The 20,095-nt window shown below is 45.3% G+C and overlaps 1 protein-coding gene across 8 annotated transcripts in view; it reads right to left on the bottom strand.

Annotated features, from left to right (window-relative positions):
- RFX2 (regulatory factor X2) overlaps positions 1-16,687 on the bottom strand; it is a 64,950-nt gene extending 48,263 nt beyond the window's left edge. For 2 of the 8 annotated variants that reach the window (XM_068919888.1, XM_068919892.1), the window contains exon 1: positions 16,530-16,687. The gene's annotated coding sequence lies outside the window, so the exon portion shown is untranslated. The remainder of the gene's footprint in view (positions 1-16,529) is intronic. The other 6 variants (XM_068919897.1, XM_068919900.1, XM_068919886.1 and 3 more) reach the window with 5 other exon arrangements.
- Between the last annotated feature and the right edge of the window lie 3,408 nt (positions 16,688-20,095).

Genomic DNA, 20,095 nt, shown 5'->3' with positions numbered 1-20,095 from the left:
TGTCCAATACCTCTTTTCCTTTCCAAGAGCATGCATGTGTATGTGTGCACGTGCGAGAGAAACATGGTAAATCTGGAAACTGCAAATCCTGAACCAAAGAAGTGTTATTTTGTCTGTTTTTCCCCCCAGCTGTGCTAGGTATTTTAAGTACTCTAAAGGTATGGCCAGCTTAAGCATCAGTGTAATAAGAGGATCTAGAAGATTGCCATTGAACAGAGGCTCGTCACACACACGACTGTCAAGCGTCAAGCGCTACCAGGGGATCAAACCCTTCTGAGGGACTGTCCCTTTACTATACATGCCAAGATTGACATGTCAGCTCCACTTGAGAGCTTGCTCCCAAAATTCAGTGACGCATGACACGTGAGGCAATTACGAGAAGGACCCTTCATAACAGAGGAGGGAGGTGGTAGCAACAACAAATTCTCAGGAAGAACAGTTGCCAACAGATTTTTCACCTGCAAGACGACTGCAAAGCAACCAGAAGGAAGTGACTGAGCCCCGCCGCCCTGGAACGAAAGGTTGCCAGGTTGCCGATAGGCCAGAGCCCATCACCCTGCAGGCCCAGTGACATTTTTGAGTAATTACAAAACCCTAAGATCCATTGTCATGTTAATTTGCTGGCTAGTTGTTGTGGCAAAGCGCAATTAGATGCTGTGTAGCTACGATACGCACTGGAAGGCATGCTAAGAATGCCTCTGCTCACAAACTGAGCAACTGCACGGAGACCACTGGAGACCACGAGCCAGAGCACGTGTTGGATGGCACAGAGAGAGAGCATCCACCCACCTCTGCAGAGCCTGGAAAGGACTCCAATTACGGAGCAGGTCCTGCTGATCAGACCCTCTCCTCAGGTGCATGAAGACCCCACTGCAATCAAACCTCAAGGCACCAAGCAACGAGAGCACCTGCTTTACTTTACACCTTTGCCCTCTCCTCCCCCATGCATGCCTCATATTAGAGGCTACAAGGGTACCACTATATATCAAACATCACATTTCCTTATTCCAAACAATTAGTATTTGCCTTAATTGAGAGTGGCTTATTGATTCATGTCACGATGTTAATACGAGTGTTCTGGCTAAATGGTGCCTTTAATAGAGGCCAGCCAGAAAAATGTTTGTTTTTCAAATTATGAGGCATTTCCTGGGTTGTGGGCTGCACTTCTAAGCAACAATAGCGGGCTACAGCTGAGGACCACAAAACCTTTTAAAGTTAAAGCAAATCTCTTAATACACAGTGACCACTGGGTGTTACTCTGCCCATTTCACAATTAAGAAGAGAAGCAATAATTCCATTTTTTACCAATGTCACAGCCCATCTGGAACCAGAATCAGAATCATTTAATTTCTTAAACACACCTATTAAGAGGACTGCCAGACTTGATAAAAATTTTCCTCTGCAGAGTAAGCTGATTAAATGAAAACTAAACCAGAGTCCTTAAACCTTTGTAACAGTAAATTTCATAGAACAGTTTTGTAATTTGCAGATGGAAATATGGAAAGAGTCTATTCACATGCAGTCAAATGCAAGTACCTAGTTACTCTGCAAAATATTTTTTAAACTGTCAATAGTATCTAAATTATGCAAGGGAGGAAAAACATCCGTCTCCTCTAGAAAGGAAAGGTGTCAGCTGCTGAAAACAAAGTAACTACCCTCCTAGGGATAAATAATTAGCAAAGCAAATACCAGTGGGAAAGTGCAGCAACCTTAGCAAAGACAAAGAGTTTTCAAGGGATATTCTTGTGGTCAAAAATAGTAAGAGTGCATTTTGTAAAGGAGCAAAAGAGGCAGAGTGAAAAGCAATATGCTACCTTGTCCTGGGTGATGGAAGGGGACAGTGGATTACCTTGGCAAATAGAAGTTATGACCACAAGACACAATGGTTGTGACAGCTTCTTATTCTTACTTAATAGATATTTCAAACGGCAGCGGCCCGTCACACGTGTTTGTTCAGGCACGGTTCAGAGGCTGGTGGACCCCCCCCAAACGGGGCTGGGGGGCTCTCCTGCGCCACGCAACCGTCGCCCACCGGCCTCGCAGCTGCCGATGGACGCGGCTCTCGCGCTCACCCGAGTGTGATACCTGCCCCTTCTCAGGCCCCTGCCAAGAACGGTTACAGAGACGTTAAATCTTAAAACGCACAATTGAAACGGCCGTAGAGGGGGAGGTATCAGGCTGCTTCTTTCAGACTCCTGAAGGAAGGTGGAACCCCCCCCCCCGCCAGATGTTTGCAAATTCACACAAAGAGCCTAATTAACAGTTCAAGGATTAACAAAACTTGTTATTGTTATAGGCAAGGTCAGTCTCCCTCACAGTGACACTGACTTAAAAGTTTTGTATCAAAGCTGGAAGAACCGGGAGCAGCTATTTTCTCTTTGGAACAGTTAAGGAGATGCGAGGATGCTGTCTGAGCTGTAGCAACTGGAGACCAACGCCTTCAGACGCACGAGTCGAACACGGCAGTCTTAAGCATCTTCCAGAGCTGCCATTCTGTTCTTTTTGCAGAAGTCAAGAAATACCTAATTGCTCTGAACTTTCAGCAAGAACTTTTCCCCTTATTCTGCTGCAAAGCACAATGAAGATGTGCTGTACGGGGTGCAAAGCTTTCCATGGATTTTTCAACAGGAGAGATTACACCGGCAGACCCATTAAATCACCTCAAACCAATTCTCTGGTCTGAGCTGCACAGTTTAAAAAAAAATCCAGTGGTATTGAGGATTACTATATATATTTTTTTAATTATATAGTGTTCAGATATTGACCCATTACTACTCTCCCTTGGCTTTCCTTTCAAGGAGTGAATTACGTAAACCAACCTCTAAATAGAAAGCCAGAAGATATATGCAAACGCTAATCTCACCATCCCATAGAGTAAGTCTTCATATTTGCAGTATTCATTCCCAAAAGACAAAGAAAAGGGGGAAAAAAGGCACTTCTGAAAGGGAGAGAGGACAGGCTGAGAAGCATTAATTGTGGATATTTCTGGCACTGCGTAACAGAATGAACTGATGTTTCTTCTGACAAAATATTGGACTCGGGTTTCTACATTAGCCACACTTGACCCTTTCCTACTCCCTGACTCACGGGTCTCATGGGCTATGATCCGAAGGTATTTACAAGATAAACGTGCTTCAAACAACTTGAGGCATGTTAAAAAACCATCCAACACCTCTAGAGAGCCTCAGTTAAGCAGGTAGCTGAAGTCAATTGCACTGCCAATTTTCAAAGCAAAATGATTTGTTTCCTTTGTTAGAGAAATCAAAATTTAACCTTTTTCTGGCTCCTTTATGGACTGAGAATAGATTTGGGTGGGGAAGAGAGGAAAGACAGTTTCTTTATGGCAGCCAGATAGAACTCCAAATCTAGACAGTTTAGTCAGTGAGCTCAGGGGAAGATGTCAAAACATGCTTTCCATTAACGTAATAGCTGAAAACACAACTGATCTAAAATACTCTATACAAACAATTACTGCTCTGCTAACAGAACTCATGCCAATACGCATGATTTTATAACCATAGTTAGTTTAAGCTAACAGCAACAGAGTTATAAGTCAGCAATACGGTATTTTATTCTTAAATATTTGCTTGGGATGCTACTTGATATCAGACTTCAGTCAAAATAAACTTTAGCGAGCAATATATTAAACGATCCCATCTGCCTGTTTCAAAGACAAAAAACTAGATTTTGTTCATCCTCAATTTCCAGTTCAGTCTTCCAAACCATAAGGGTTGGTTTCTGTTCTTATTTACTATGATTTACTATGATGTACATCTGGAGTGAGTAGATATACTTCAGTAGCATAGGTCAGAGACGTACACATAACCGAGGCATTAATAGTGTTAAAAAAAACCCAAGGATAATACATTCATTTTCTCTAGTGGAGAAATGTTACTAGCTACAGATGGGAGACAAAAAGAAAATATCAACTCCTCTGCATTTTTTTTTTTTTTACTTATGTTACTCAGGCAAGAAGGCAAGAAGTACTCTAGTAGAAGTAATAATGCACTTTGCTCAGCTAAGTACGCACATAAGATTCCTCCACTTCCCCACCCCCGGCCCCCCCCCATATATGCCAAAAAGTTTGCTAGCTGAATCTCCAAAATAGCCATAAAGCTACAGAGGGATCTTTCACAGATACAATTCAAGAAAGGGACTCAACGGAATACTACAAGTAATTTACATTAAATTCACAAAAGATATTGTTGTCTTCTTCGAGACAGCTACAGCAGGGATGCTTGAAGCTATTTGTGAAGAGCAGAAAAATCAGGGCTCTAGCCTTGATCTCCAGTCCCGTGAGTGTGTGCACGCATAATGTTCTCTTGGGCACAGACGTGCTTCTGCAGTGGGAAAACGCTCACTCTTCCTATGTACTCATAAAACAGGATCAATATAGAGATTAATTTACCTTCCAAAATAGGTTTGCAACACTCTTGTCTTGAAGGAATAACACAGGCAACCCACTGTACCCAGCTGGGTAGGATTTGTAGGGGTGGGGTGGGGGGAACTTGAAATTAAAATCCCTTAGTACACTATTACACCCTATTATTGCATATCTTTTTTTTAATTGGCCCTGGATTTTTCCATCCATCAGCACATGCTACTGCTGACTGGGGTAAATCATGCTTCCAGGGAAAACACTGGAAAAAGCTCAACTCTAATCTTAATTTTCTGAGGCAAGTTACTAACTTCCATAAATCTGATGGAGAAGGTGGTATAAAATTTCATAAAGGCCACAGGCTACTAGTTATTACCATCTTCCAAGTCACTACTAGCCTAGGATGAGCATAAGCCCAAAGTGTAAAGTAGACATACATCCAGGTATAGTCTATCTTTTCCCCTTCAACAGAAATATTGCATAATGTTCTGGCTACTCATGCAATTCAATCCTCTTATATGAAGAAAGTCGGGAGAAATCAGGAGAGGCTTTCACAGCGTGAAACGTGTTTTGTTCTCCAACATCAGAATGTAAAATGAACCAAGGAGCTGCCAAAACGAAAGCAATGGCAAACATTCCTTAATAATAGACTAATAAGAGATTCATCACCAAAGTATTAAGCAATTCTTCAGGGAATATGAATAAGGATTACAATGTATGATGTATTCATTCAGTTATTTGGTGGCATTTTGGGAAAAAAAAAAAAAGCTTGAGCTTTAGGGACAAGAAGTTAGAATACAGCTGGAAAAATTTAATCCACAGCATAAACTATCTCTTGAAACGTGCAAAAAGAGGGAGTGTCACTGAAACGATCTTGTCTCTCACATCAGGTACTGCAAACAGAGCAGCATGGAAGAGCAGAGTGCTAGCTCGTCTATAGTTCACACTCCCAAGTACTTTTTGCTCAAAAGTTCACTTTTTTTAAAGCACTCGACAATGTACGTTTTTCACTTCAATTGTAAGGCAGGGTGAAGAATCATGCTACTGGAGTCACAGCAAGAAATCCCCCAGACAATCATCCTCTCCCTCCAAAGCGTTTCAAGACCTAAGGTTTTCCCCCAGCAAAATCTTTAGGATCAAAACGTGGCTCTGAGCACCGTTTCAGCATCTTTCCTAGTACCCTGGCACCTGGCAAAAAATCACCAGCCCTCTGAAGAAAGCTGGTAATTTATATTAGGAGCAAACTGGGGAGTTTAATTCACCGAGCAGGCACTTCCCATGGATTACAGTTCCCATGCACATCCAGGGGAGCCAAGAGCAGCATCAAGCACTTCCTCTCGAGGACACCCAGCAGCCGCAGCTGAGCTTGCATGCATCTCTGTTCTCCAGTGGCCGGATAAAAGGCACAAGCGTGTCTGCACAAAACCTCCTGAAAGGACATGAAGCAGAGCAATATTGGCACTATTTTAAAACAAGAAAAGTGTCTGTGTGTGTGATTTTGATCCGTGAATAAAGCGGCAATTGTTTGAGGATTTTAAAGCACTTTACAAATCTTAATCCTTACAAACCTGCCCATCTCAACCTCTCTAGCTCCCAGGAAAAGGCAGGTATTGAATTTTTCCCTAATGGAAAAGGGAAATGAAGGCACAGAGCAATTGAAGCAGAGGACAGAAGTGGAGACAGGAGCAGAAAGAGGTGGGAGTTGCTAGGTCAGAGATTAATTTATGCCTCAGGGAACAGTCCCCCAGGAGAGCACATTGCTCCCAAGGGAAACACCGGCAAGAACTGAGCCTTTGGGCAAGGAGGTACGTCAGAAACATGGAAGAAACATCCTTCAACACGGTATACCCTTTGGAGCTACAATATATCACAATGTGCAAATACATACATACATATATATACACACACACCCAGATATAGATAGAGCCCCAGGGCTTGAATTAACATATGAAGAGATTTTATTGTGACAGACACAGGCTATCAGATGTTCTGAAATTAAAATGTCTCCTTTCAGTCCTCATTTAGGAAGGAACTGATGATTAGTGCTTTTCGCAAAGGAGAAACAAAGACAGAGCTTGCATGGTACCTGTGGAGCTGGAAGACTGAGCGCATTTCCCTACAGAGCAACAGCAGCAGCCTGAAAACCCCTGAGCATTAGTGAGGTGGCTCATGTTTTTATGGGTGACTGTCTCCCTGGAGCAGATGCAGGGAAGTACCTGGTCCACAGTTGATATTTAAAGGAGATTTACCCTGCAATCTACTGCCCAGCTCAGCCGTAATCCACCATGACAATAGATACAGTGGAATAAACAGAAAGGCAGTGCCTGGCCCACACTCGAGCACGCTGCATCCTCACAGTATATTAAGAATCAGAATAGTGACTCCCTCAAATCAACTCTAAAATTAGAGCCTGCAGCTTGCTTATTAAGCACCGACACAACTCATATGGCACGCATTTCCTCTGTGAAGGTAAAAGTGTTGGTTCTCAGCGAAATCCATCTCTAATGGGATTATGTATCTTAACTTCCCTAAAGATATTTTACTTTCTAGAGCCAGCGCTTGAAGACACATCGCGCTTTTCCCTAGTAACCGAAAGGCTGTATCTACAGCTGTTGCCCTCAACAAGAAGGAAGATCAAGCAGCAGGCGACTGATGAAGCACAACGCTGGAATGTCTTGGATAGAGACCGCAGAAGCAGATTTGTGACTGACAAACCACCGCTGCCAGCGCAGAAGAATTAACCCTCATCTTTGTCAAAAGATGATTTCTCTCCGCGGCCTGTCCAACAAAACTGTAAACACTTCAGGGCAGAGACCAGGCTCTGTTGTATTTCTGCACAGCACTCAGCATAATGGATTATCAGGTTATATTAGGGCTTCTCAGCACTGCGATAAATACAACTATTAATGGTTTTGAACTGGTATTAGAGAATAAGTCTGAAAGAAGCGTTACTGACTTAGTGCCTCTACCTCGAGAGAGATTAAATACTGGACTAGGTCTCACAAATCTCAGAATCTAGGTAAGCTTCCTGTCACATGTGTTATTAAGCGGTCCAGGAATTCTGACTATACTTTTTGCTTAAAAATGAAGTGTTGAGGTTCAGCCAGCATCGAGACTAGGAAGAATGCAGATGTAAAAACGGCAGTGGTAAAAGGCAAAAAGCATTTCTAATGCTCCACCACAGTGTTAAACACTAATTATAGGGCTTAAAACTCTGAGCTTGCACAGTTATCTCTAATGGTTGCAGCATACAAGACACTATTCTGCAATTTAAATAAGTAAATTTATGAGTATAACAAGCAGAAGTTCTAGCCATTTAACTGCTTACAGCTGCCAATGGCTCCTATCTTGTAAATATTATCTGATCACAGAGTTGGGAGCAATCATATGGGAGGTAATGAAATTATCACGGCAAATGTTATTCCTAAGTGAAAACATTCACACCATCAGATCTCTAGACCTACGAGTAGGAACAGTCTTTACTGTTACAACACCTGGCTCAAGACAGAGTGTGGCAGGTCATTAGCTTCAGCAGGTGAGCGTAACAGACCTGGTGCCTAAAACACGAACAGTGAATTTATATTTACATTTTTGGAGAATGGCAATTAATATAGAGAAATCTGCAGTTTATGTGGAAACAATTGTGGAGGGCAAGTAGCCTGCAGGCAAGCCACTACTTCTTCAAGGGTTTAGGGACGTGGGTGAGGGGAGTGATATTTCACTTCCCTGGCTAGCGCAAGTCTTCTGGACAATGGCGTGCATCTATCATAGTAAAAAGAATAAATATTTGCTAGGAAGAAGAAAGCTCTGAAGATCAGCTTGGTGACTAGAAGCCATTATTTCTCTTATTATCTACCTATTAAAGAAAGACTTCCTCCCATGACTAGTCATTTAAGGTCATGAATATTTGAAAAGATCTACATTTCATCTACTGGGGAGAAAGGGGGGGGGGTTAAACAGCACATACAATATTTTGTTTAAACGCAAAGACTGAAGACAAATTAGACAGCACTGATCCATGGGCACTCATTCACATCTACCCCCACACCCCCACTCTTCACACCCCAGAAATGGATTTGAAGTTGATTTTTTTTTTTTTTTCCTTTTTTTCCTCTTCACCTTACAGGACAGCTGGCAGGGAGAGAAAGAGAAGAAAGATATCCTCGCGCAGAACCAGGGGGGTTGCAATACCTACCAATAGCATAGCTACGATACAGAGAGGTTGGTCTTATCTCAGAATTCGCTTCCTCCCAGCTTTCGTTAATCTTTGTCTTATCAGAGGCTACTCAGAAGTTCCATTTTGTGTTCAAACAAAAACACAGTCTAGGTAAGAGAATTTATGAGGTTACTGCCTGCTTGTCAGTCAGGCCCCCAAAACTGGGTGAACCAATGGGACAAAAGACTTGACCATCAGCCTTGTTCCCTGCGAACCCCCCAGCTGCAGGGAGAGGGACCGTTTGTCCATCTAACCACACCTCAACAAATGCTTTCTCTTGTCCAGCTGCAGCCTGGGTTGCATGAGGCTAAAAAGGTTTGGCTGAATACTGAAAAAGAAGCAAACTGCCACAGCTGGAGGCACTGATAAACTGCTGCATAAGGACAGGCTGCTTTCTCCATCTTTGTCCGGGTTGAGACTCAGCCAGTTCTGTGCTCAGGTGGCAGTGAAACCCTCTGCCACCACGGCCACCGGACGATGGGGAGATGAATGCCATTTTCTGCTGTCACTGCAGCCTGTGCCCTGCTAACCAGTCCTGGAGCTTCATCTGCACACAGAGTAGCAGCTCCTTAAGGCTGTAACGCAGTTGTCTAATACCAGCCACCAAAGCCCTCTGAACTCATCCCAGGCACGAGAAGCACTAATCCAACCCACACATCATCAAGCACTGGTTCAGCTCAGGATCAGGTCTCGGAGAAAGCCAAACAGGGAAAAGAAAGAAGGAAAAGGCCTTTCACTTAAGGTAGGGGAGCTCTAATCTGTTCATAATCCAGTCCTGGGAGGAACATAATCCAGTCCTGGGAGGAACATAATACGAGAAGATCTTTGTGCAACATGTTCAGATCTTCTAGCTTGTTTATGCCTTGGAACACCTTTTTCCAAAAGATGTCATTCTAGAAGAGACATGTATCTACCCTCCTCTACAGCCATAAATAACCTATTCAAGTAAGGTGACTGGAATAACTTCAACCAACGTTATATTCAGGCCACTGCTTACAGCGGCGTAGAATTGCTGATTTGTCCATAATCAATAGTAAGCAAAAATTAAATGCCCAGTGCCCTGGTTTCTCCACTAACAGTAGCACCACTTTAGGGAAAAAAGCTTACTGTAAAGTGCCCCACCGTCTCCTGCTCAGCTGCACAAAGGCAGCCCAGTCTAACTCAAAGATTCACAAAACACAGCATATTAGTTGCTCATGATGGACCAGTAAAACAGGACCTTCACAGGCCCAGAGTTGCGTACGCACATTTGGTGATTTCAGGACGGTCATGCTGAGGCCAGACAGTTATTCAGCCTAGTACCCTGCCCTTCACACACACAAAATACTAACAGAGCGTACAAAACATGATCCCATCTATCCAAACTTGGCTATCTGTGGAATAACATGCCAGATGAGAATTTTCTTCCCAACCTCCTATCCCAGTTATGCTCATAGTCATGAAGATTTCAGTTCCCTCTAAAACATTGCCCTATCTAGCGCAGTTGTGGATGTTATCTGTCAGCATGAGGTTCCTTTTTTAAAACCTGCTGAATTTCCAGCATGCCAGATACCCTCTGCCAGGGATTAGATGAAATAGAACAACTAATATAATTCCCCAAGCAAGTTGAATGTTTGATCAGGTGTATGTTTTGAGCCAGAAATTAGCCACAATAGTTCTGCGGTTGTCATGGTGGCCATAGGATTTTAAGCTAATACTAAAGAATAGTCTTACAACGACTAACCAGGTGGCAGCTAAGGTAATTGCTTATTATGCTCAAGTTGTTTGCTTATCATCATTCCACCCGTGCTTTTTCCCTTTTCTCTTCTTCCCTGATGTCTCCTGTCAGTCGGAGATAATGACATCTCCAGAAGAAGGAACATCCTTAATTATGCACTCTGTTCAATGGGGGCCCTCTACCTTGCATTGACCATGAAAAAACAAACATATTATTCCAGTGCTTCACAGAAGTTAACTCCTCAATAACTGGTATATCACAGCATAGATTCAGTATTGATTTCATCTTAGGGCTTCAAAATGAGTTGGGCACTCATAAAACTCAGGAGATGGAACCATCATCCTGTTTCACACCCAGATTCACTCACACCACGTGGACTTTGCAAGGATTCACTCACTCGAAGTATGTATGCAAAGGAGATGTGTATGTGTTTGCAGTAATGGGTGAGGCACACGTGCATGTGTTTGGTCCCCACCAGGAAAACCAAGTCGCATATTTCAAAGAGAAACACAAATCCAGCCATGAACCTCTTCCCTAGAAGAGATGGGGAAAATGAAAATTTCACACAGCAAACTCCTCCACCCGTGTATAACGCCAAGAGTAGCTGCTGCCATTGCCTCAAAAGCGGAGGCAGCAGGACTGGAGGCATGTCTCCTCCTGCTTGTGCATGCTCCCTGACCTAAAACCTGGGGATGTGCTGCTGCACACCACATTACAACACCGTTTACAAGTCCATTCCTATGATGGCAGCTGAACAAACTCCGTTTTGGAAATCCTGACCCATACTACAAATTTCTGACAGCAGAACAACGTCAGCTGGCAAGGGTGCAGAAAGGAAACACACCCCTTCAGCAGCGTGTAACTATGGTAGCAAAACTCAGGGCAGAGATGCAGCAAACAGAAAAATGCTTTTCTCAGCTTAGCTGGTGCTGCCCAGAGAGGTCCCCATACAGACCTGGGAGATGGTGGCACCCACAGAGGCTTTGTTTCTGGTTGTGGCTGTCTCACCAGGTGTACTTTCAGAAGATCACAACAGGGGTTCCTTGCTTCCCATGGAAAGGGGGGGAAGGTTTTAGACATGAGTCCTTCCTCCTCCCCCACTAATTCGTTCCAATCCTCCAGTATGTTCTTTGTAATGAGAAGAGCAGGGTTACCCCAAAGAAATTTGGGTAAGAAGCCACTGAGCCACAGAAGGTAGGGCACATCTCAAACTGTCAGTCTTCATCACGGTACACACACAGCTACGTGCTGTCAGTTGTCCACGCATACAGTCAGACATTCCCACATATAAAGGCAGAGAACCATCTCCAACAGAAGAAATTATCTGGATACCGAACAATCATAACATGCATCAACGAACTAAGCGCAGCGGCTGATGCATATGATGCATCAGTGCAGAATATAACCGCAGCCAGCGCAACTATTCCTTCTTTCAGTTTCTTGGCCTAGAGACACCGAGGATTTACTTCAAACTATTCATTTGTAACAAGAAAACAAAGAATCGCTACAATTTTTTTTTACGCTTGTTTTATATAAAGCCATCATCGGCACAGCATTTTGTGACCCCTCTCTCTTTGCAACATATAGTTGTTAGTCTCTTTCAAAGCTTAGTTGCTATGACACATTTGTACTATGCTGTGATGTCCTGGGCGTTTATTACGCTCAGAAAAATAAATTCTAGATTAGATTTCTATCAAGTAACATAGAAAGAAGCATACTTAACTATTGCCTTTAAATTACTTTTCATTTGGCATTTACATAGTTCTTAAGTCCTGTATAACACTGGATCAACAAAAAAAAGCAGTTTATGAAGTGCAGTTAGGAAAACTTCTTACTACTCTTACACTGGAGGAAAAAAGTAAATATTGCTCTCTCTCCCTTTTCTTATCGCTACTTCAGAAGTTTCCTTGTAAATTTAAGGTTGGATAGATGTTGCCTTTCCCCCTTATGTCATAAGTAAGCATCAACAGAAGCGAAAGAGAACTTTTACATTCACTGACATGAAACCACACGTGTACACATAACTAAATATTTTTGAAACAAGTCAGCTGAACTATGCAAATTTCGATTTTTTTCACGTTGTTCTAATTATACTAGCCGGGTGAAACGCAAACATAGCAATTTTTCATAAAAGCAACACGAGCCAAAGCTGAAGTTTTTTTCTTCCTAACTGGAAATACAGTTTGCGTACTGATGTGCGCTGAAGTAGTTCTCTCCGTGCTTGCTTTGTTAGGAACAGTGGTTATCTGTAGCTAGGGCTCTGTACAACAGGATTCCTCTTTGCTTCAAGTATTAAGGTGCTGAAGAAGTTATTCTGTTGTCTGTTTATGTATTTATGGCATAATTAGCTCACGTGCTACCCAGACCGAGACAGCCCAACAGGAGAAAGCCAGTACATTCTTAGACAATAAGGTGGATTTGTGACCGTTTGAACGCAGGAATAAGGAACTGCCAGTACAAATAAGAGAAAATACCCAGTCTCAAAGCACAGATTACAGAAAGAAACCATGCCTGTGTTTCCAATATCAGAAACATAATCCCCAGTCGCAGAGCTGCACGGCCCGACGCACAGGGAGGTTGGACGCTCCTCTCCTAACACCCGCTGCAAGCCCTGGCATGCTGGGCAGGACAGCACTTTGCTCCAGCTGGCAGGCGTCCAGGCGCTAACTGCGCTGGCATTCGTTTCAAGGGAGGGAAAGGGGAAAACTGGTTTAAATATATCTCAGCAGCCTCCAGCAGAAACTTTGGCTGAGAAGCTGAGTGGTAAGATAAGCCTGTTGAATCAGCACTGCCCTCCCTATTCTGTGACTCTGCACACCATAGGACACTTTTGGATTCTGAGTACGAAAACTGAACAAGGTAAATATGCTAGAATACATTCAGTCAGCTATGTCTATAAGCCTGTATTGAAGTGAAAACATGCTCTGATTAAAACTTAACAGCTGTGAATGCTCCGAGGTGTTACAAGTATGAGACTATTTAAAGAGAATGACTGGAGTCATCTATTTTATTTTGATCAAGCTAGAAAAGGCGACACTTATTAACCACTGACTGAAACATTAAACGTACATCTGCCTCAAAGACGCTTAGTCACAAAAAGATACAGGAAGGGTAACAAGAACAAAGGTGACTTAGTGGCGAGGAATACTTTCAGCTGAAGAATTTGCCCCTAACGGATAGCAAGGGCACATAACGTCTGCCGATTTCCCTGGAGCCACTGGCTGCTCATGACTTCACCAATTATGGCCTTAAGTTACCATTTCAAACTTATGCATGCAAAAGTATGCAGAAAATGTCTTTCACATGCACCTTTGTGGAGGTACACATATACATGCCCACGGACATACCGATACACACAAATAAACACATACTACATATATAGTTAGTGTACATGTTTGTGTGCAAAAAAAAAAATATATATACACACATACACCTCTAAACACACAATTTAACTCTGCCTCTCTCCACAGACCTCGCTCCACTTGCGGTCTTGACACGGGAGACCCCTTGCCTTCCCTCCCTCCCATCCCTGCGGTGGGCAACTCAACAGGGTTGACTCTTTGGCCAAGTCACCTCATGAGGACGGGCCTCGATTTATGTGACAAGTACACAAAGGTCAAGGCAGCGCTCTTTGAGAGGGCAGGTGATGTGAGGAGGGAGAATCTGCCGCACGGGGCTTTAGCCCTGAGCGTGTCACCCAGCAAGTTGCCTGCAAAGGCTTGATCCTCTCCAGTTGCACGTGCCCCGCTGCGGCGCGGCGTTACGGCTCCTGACGCCGGGCCCTTGCGCGAACAGAGCTGGCGCACGGGGCCCCAGCGCAGGGACACGGCGCTACGGCAGGAATTTCCGAGATGCAAACGCCACAGCAGGGAAAGGCAGCGCAGGGCATGCCTGTGGGAGCCCCGCGCGAAGCTTGACAGGCCTAGCTCTTCCATTCCTCTGCAGCATTGCACGCTCCCATCACCATCCATGAACTCATCAGTACCCTTCCCGCTTTGCAGAAGGCAAGTAGGGACAAAGACATTTCAGTTCTGTCAATTCGCACCGTCTTTCGTGTGTGTTCGCACCCTGACAGCCAAGATCCTAGTTACATGCGAATCCCAGCTGCCTTTGGAAAGATGAGCATTTCCAAACCTTGCTGGTACAGAAACTACTTTGAGAACATGAACTCCAAAGGCCAAAAACAAAAATAACAGAATACGCCCACATTTGCATATGCCAAAAGGCAAAGTAAAAGCAAGTCTCAACAAATGTAAATAAATCTCATGTCCCTTTGGATAGCAACATTGAAAATTAAAGAAACATGTTCTTTTTGTTTTGTTTTTAACATGACCAAAGATTGTGAAAATGAAACAACGAGTGACACCAGGAGCCACTACATACAGAGCACTACAGACCGATCCTGATGTCGGGTACCCAGTATCCACAATTTGGTCTTAAGAGTGTGTTTTTTCTCACCTGACTTTAGCCATCTAGAAGTCAAATGTCCAATTTCGCTCATTCAGCCTCTCAACAGAGAGGGAAAGATACCTTTAGAGGCTGATCCACACCATGATACGTCCTTCTGAGATACCTTCCCTTCCACATCGGCTGTAGCAGGGAATTATATGCCTGCCCTCCACTAGTCACATAACTTTAAAATAACTCACTTGAGATAAGATTGAATTAATCTTAAAGAGACTGAAGAAAACTGCTGCAGGAAGACAATTAGGGGAGGCATAGACCCAAGTCTTTGGGAACTTAAGGCTTATATTTTGAGATTGGATTTCCACCCCTCCCCACCCCCCCCACAACTAGCAGTTCCTGCCTGTTCTCAAATGATTCACAGCCACGATAAAAGAGTTCAAAAGCTTGGACTGAGGCAGATGAAAGTCTGGACTGAAAAACGAATCTGAAACTGAACACAACCAGTTTAAGGGTATTCCAAGAGCAAACATATGAAAAATATGAAGTAGACCATGAGTTATTAGGTATTCCACTTCACTCTTTAATAAGTAAGATTTGCTTCTTTTAGAAGCAAAACCAAAAAAAAAAAATAAGCTACAGTAGATTAGTATCTAAGTCAAATGGAAAGATTTAATCAGGCTGCAGGAACTCATGCTTGAAATAGGCACATACACAAAATCCTGCTTTAGCAGGAGATGCATCTTATTTCACAACATGCTTTATTCAAAACAAACAGGAGAAACCAAGTCAAGAATAGCCCATGGATGCTTTAAAATAGGTCCTCTTTCAGTTTTCACGACAACCAGTAAAAAACAAAACACTAGAATTTCAGAGTGCTGCAAAACTAAATGGATAAGAGAGGGTTGAAATCAAGCCCCCTCCCCAAAACCGTGCAGTTAAGAAGACTAGTAAGAGAGCCTGAGGCACACAGGGAAGAAGGGACAAAACAAAAGGTATACAAGTTTCTTAAAGAGGAGCCCGAGCAGTTGGCTAACGTTCCCCTCCCCCTTTTAATTTACACTCACACCATGCATTTACAAACTCACAGCAAACAGAAAGAGCAGCATCACGAAAGGAGTTTGTTAAGGGTTCCTGCGACTGCCAAGGTTTGCGCCTGAACAGAACAAAACCTGATGCTCAGACTCGGGAGAGGAAAAAAAATAATAACAGCAAGTTAGTTATCAGAGGAGCTGCCGATCCCCGAGAGACGTATCCAGTTCCCCTCCTCCGAGGCGACCGGAGCGCGAAGGAACACAAACCAGCAGCACACGGCAGGCGAGAGGATGAGTTTTATTCTCGGTATCGAGAAGAGGCACAGAACTCGGACGCCTGAAGTTGCGCCGTCCGAGGGGGCTGCCGGGAGAGCCCCCCGCCGCAGCGCCACGCGGCCGAGCAGCGAAGCCGAGGCAGGCGGGCGGCGGCCTCCCCCGCCGCGCCGGACCCGTCACTTCGCCGCGGCGGCGCCGAGGCTCCGCGCCGGCTCTCCCGGGCCGCCGCGGGGCGTTCCCCGGCCGCCGCCGCCGCGGGCGGGACGCCCCCCCCCCCACGTCTTCCGGGAGACCGCGGCGGCGGGGAGCCCCGCACAGCCGTCTCGGCCCCCTCCCCTTCACCGCGCGCGGCTCTGGGCCCCCCTCAGCGGGCGGGACCCCCGTCCCGGGCCAGGCCCGTCCCGTCCCGCGGCCGGACCCGTCCCTCCGAGCTGCCCCGCGCCGAGCCGAGCCGAGCCGAGCCCCCCGCGCAGGGCGGCCGCGGCCCCGCGCCCCCCCGCTCACCTGCCCTCCCCGCCGGGCTCCGCGGGCTGCGCTGGGCTCCGGCCGCCGGGGCTGCGTGTTGCTCCCGTTGGCAAGTAACAGTCTCCAGGGCTACGGTCACTATGGCGCCTCGCGCCGGGTCTCGAGGCAACTGTTGCTACCCTCTCCCCGTACGTCACGGCTGGGCCCCGCCCGCTCAGCGGTGGAGGGGCGGGAGGCGTGTCCCGCCCAGCGCGGCCGGTGGTTGGCGCGGCGGCTGTCGGTCACCGCAGGGGCGGGACGTGCCGGGCCTCGGCCAATGGCGCCGGGGAGGGGGCGGGGTCGAGAGTTGGCGCGCGCTTTGGCGCTTCAGCGGGGGGGGGGGGGTGAGGGGGGGACGAGGGGGTGCGGGAGCCGTTATGGGCTGGGCCGGGCCGGGCTCCCCCGCCCTGGGTGGGGGGGTCGTGGGGGACAAGGGGGGAGACGGGGCTGAGGGGACGGGCACACGCTGGGGGTGAAGGAGGCTGGTAGAGAGATGGGGCTGAGGGGACGGGGGACAAGATGGAGGTGAAGTGGCTGGGGACAAGATGGGGGTGCAGGAGGCTGGTGGAGAGATGAGGCTGAAGTGACTGGGGTAAGATGGGGGTGAAGGAAGCTGGTGGCAAAAGAAGCAAGATGAGGCAGCGAGGGAGTGACAGGACTGGTGAAGCAGGTGGGGACTGGGAGAGAGTGAGGCCTGAGAAAGCTGGGGAAGCGGGGAGAGATGGAGTGCTGTGGAAAAGGAGGAGGGGGGGAGCAGATGACGCGATGGGCTGTTGGAAAAGGAGGTGAGTTGGGGGGAGAGGGGCACTGAGGGTGGCTGGTGAAGAAGGGGGAGCGACAAAAAATAGGGATCGATGGATACGGGAGGAGGTGAGGGCCAAGGCATCAGCCTGGGGATCAGGGGAGAAGAACGGGCAAAGCGCTCTTTCGGAGAGAAGGTGCTCTGCTGAGAAAGGGGGCTGAGGGAGGGCCTCCCCCGTAGCCCGCGAGGGGCAAAGACAGGCCCATCTCATCTGCTGCAGGACAACAGCACTCACTTTCTGCTTTGGGAAAGGTATACAGGGATGCATGAGGAAGATAAGCGGTGAGATAAGTGCCCTTCCACTGTTAGGCCGTGATATGAAATTCAGGAGTGCGCTAGAAAACTGGCTTGGAATCTGAAAACACATCCGTCCCTCAGAGGTTTTTGTTTGCTTGTGTTTAACCAAGTTTGGATGAGATCTGACTGCTGAATTTACCAGGTGTGATAAATTCCCAGTGTCTCGTTTATTGCCTCCCTACCCCTAACATCTAGTTGCCAGTTACTGTTATGTGAAAACAGGCAGATGAGTTTACGATTTATATTGCCGTTGCATCTGGAAGTCCCCCACAATCAGTGATCCTCCGAGCTGTGCACTGTACAAAAGCCAGAAAGGAAAATATCCTTTGCACCAAAGAGTTAACAACTCTAGTTAACAGCCAATTCATGAAAGGGCAGAGAAGCGAGACAAAGGGTTACCCCAAATCACCAATGGTAGAGTTCGGGTAGAATTACATAGAGAGCCAGGTATGTATTGTTAGATTAATTACATTTTCCAATTTTTTATATAAAAAAGCAGTTAATTTTTCTGATATTAAATCTCCAAAAGTTCCTGTTGGCTCCTGGGTAGCTGACAAAAATCTCTGGAAACAGTCTACTTATAGATAAGCCGCGTTTCTGTTCCCTCACTCCTTTCCACAGAAGGAAATTTGCATGTAAACAGGTTCTTTGTTTCTTAAGAGTTCATTTGCTCTTGCTGCTTATTTCTCCCTACCTGAACTAATAATTCTCCATGACATCAAATTCGTTTCCACAGCAACCAATTGTGAAGTCACAAACAACAAACAGAGGATTATAGGTCTGAGTGGAGCACAGGCAGCTCAGCGATCAGAAATCCTGTTTTAATGCAAATTCCTTAGAAATAACGTGAATTGCCGTGTAGCATCGTTACATGCTGTTATACAGCTTCCACTTCTCACCCCAGAATGGGCTGCGTTTCCGGCGCGGGTGAAATAATGTACTCGGAGGGTTTGAAGTTTGGGGGGAAGATTTGGGGGGATGTGATGGGTGAGCGGTATAAGTCGTCAGACACTATAAAATTATCTGTCAACAACAGTTGCTTCTTGGTGGAACGTTAATCGCAGGTTTTAACGAACCAGCTAAGAAATAGTGTCTACAACGCTTGGCTCTAACTCCGAATTGCTTTAACAGGAAGACTTTCTTTCAAGTAAGCTAAGTCAGCCCATGGAGCCGGAGAGTGTGTGAAGGAGACATCTACTGGCTGAAATGAGTTCTGGGCAACAGCTAAAAGTGCTTATGTTGAGTATATAAATTTGCAGGATCCTGTGACCACTCAGAGACACATTTTTATGTGACTAGCACTACAGGTCTTTGGAATACTGCTTATAATAACATGACACTGGGGAAAAACATATATCACATCAGTACCAGTTGGTAGCAGGGGCAGATGTAATCGATATTTTTACATTGTTGGGGGAGAGAGAAACAAAGCTTAAGCTATAGATCCACACGTAGTTAACTGAGTTCTATCCCAGACATCTCTGTCAAGTTTAAAATGACCAATGAGTCCTGCATAGATCTGAGATGGCAAGGAGGATCACAGGAATTTTTAACAGAGGAGGGGGAGCAGCTCTGCTCCCTACCTCCTATCCTGTTTGTTTTAATTCCAGCAGTAAGGCCTGCATAATGAAAGCTGATACCTTGCAGTAGTTCTGTGCTCTAGTCCAGTCTCAGTTCTCTCTATGGTTCTGGAAACCGGAAAGGAGTTTCTGCAAAAGAGAGGGCGAGAGAAAGCGAGTGAGTGAATTAATATAAATTCAAGAGATTTGGACTTTGAAGGAATCAGGAAGGCTGGTTGGTTAGGATTTGGTCTACCCACGGATTTTGGGTTAGTATAACTGTTCTAAATAGGTTACTAAATGAATTATACTGGAAAAATCCGTAGAACAGAGTTGTTCGTATGAGCACCAAGGATACGTTGGATAAAGTTTTCAAAAGTTCCAAAGAAGAAATAAGTCCTTTTTTTTTAATGGATTGTAGACCCTTAAGCAAAGGGTATTCAAAATATTAACTTGTTTAGGAAGGGGTCTTTGCTTAATAAACAGTATAGTACAAAATAGAGATGGAATAGTTTTTGAGAAGTCATCTCATACACATGAACATCCCTCCAGGAGGCAGGACCTACTTTACCTGTATTGTACCTGACCTGTTCTTAAAATTTCCTGGTGATGGTGAGTCCAAACTCTCCTTAGGGAGAAACACATTCCAGGTTTAACTAATCTTATAGTTGGACTGTTCCCCCCTCCCCACCTTCCCCCCGTTTCTAAGCTACATCTCATTTGTTGCATTTCAAGTTCCTGCCCTTTGTTCTTTCTTGTGGGAAGCAGAGACCAAATCAATATCTTCTCCTTCATAGCCACTTGGGATGTTTTTGAAGACAGTTTTCACATCTCCCCTCAATCTTTTGTTTTCTAAATTAAACGACCCTGAACCATTGAAATTTCCCTCTGTTTTTTCTGCATGGAAA

Source organism: Struthio camelus, chromosome 26 (assembly GCF_040807025.1).
Source record: "Struthio camelus isolate bStrCam1 chromosome 26, bStrCam1.hap1, whole genome shotgun sequence".
Lineage (NCBI taxonomy): Eukaryota > Metazoa > Chordata > Aves > Struthioniformes > Struthionidae > Struthio > Struthio camelus.
The sequence above is the reverse complement of the archived record's forward strand: the minus strand, read 5'-3'. Positions and strand labels throughout refer to the sequence as shown.